Source organism: Phaethon lepturus, unplaced genomic scaffold (genome assembly GCF_000687285.1).
Source record: "Phaethon lepturus isolate BGI_N335 unplaced genomic scaffold, ASM68728v1 scaffold30997, whole genome shotgun sequence".
Taxonomy (NCBI): Eukaryota; Metazoa; Chordata; class Aves; order Phaethontiformes; family Phaethontidae; genus Phaethon; species Phaethon lepturus.
In genome coordinates this window covers 2,503-2,732 of record NW_010554529.1, presented here as the reverse complement: position 1 = coordinate 2,732, position 230 = coordinate 2,503, and the positions used below count along the sequence as shown (strand labels likewise).

At 64.8% G+C, this 230-nt stretch overlaps 1 protein-coding gene across 1 annotated transcript in view; it reads left to right on the top strand.

Annotated features, from left to right (window-relative positions):
* Positions 1-230, top strand: part of CERS2 (ceramide synthase 2) — a gene marked incomplete at its 3' end in the record, with an annotated part of 2,926 nt that overhangs the window by 386 nt on the left and 2,310 nt on the right. The gene's annotated exons all lie outside the window — the stretch shown is intronic.

Below are 230 nucleotides of genomic sequence, written 5' to 3'. Positions count from 1 at the left end.
CAGCCACAGGCCCCGACCTTTAAGGAGCGATTTGTTGGGCAAACAATGGCGAGCCAAGGCCGGGAACAGACGGGGCTTTGTTGGGATGGTGGGAGAAGGGGAGGCACACTTCACCAGGGCAGATACGGCCCTGCCGCTTGGTGGGGGGCCGGTCCCCCCAGCCATGGGGTGATGGAGGGACCTGGGGGATTCTCCCCGTGGGGAAACCCACCTTGGAGAGGCAGGAAGCC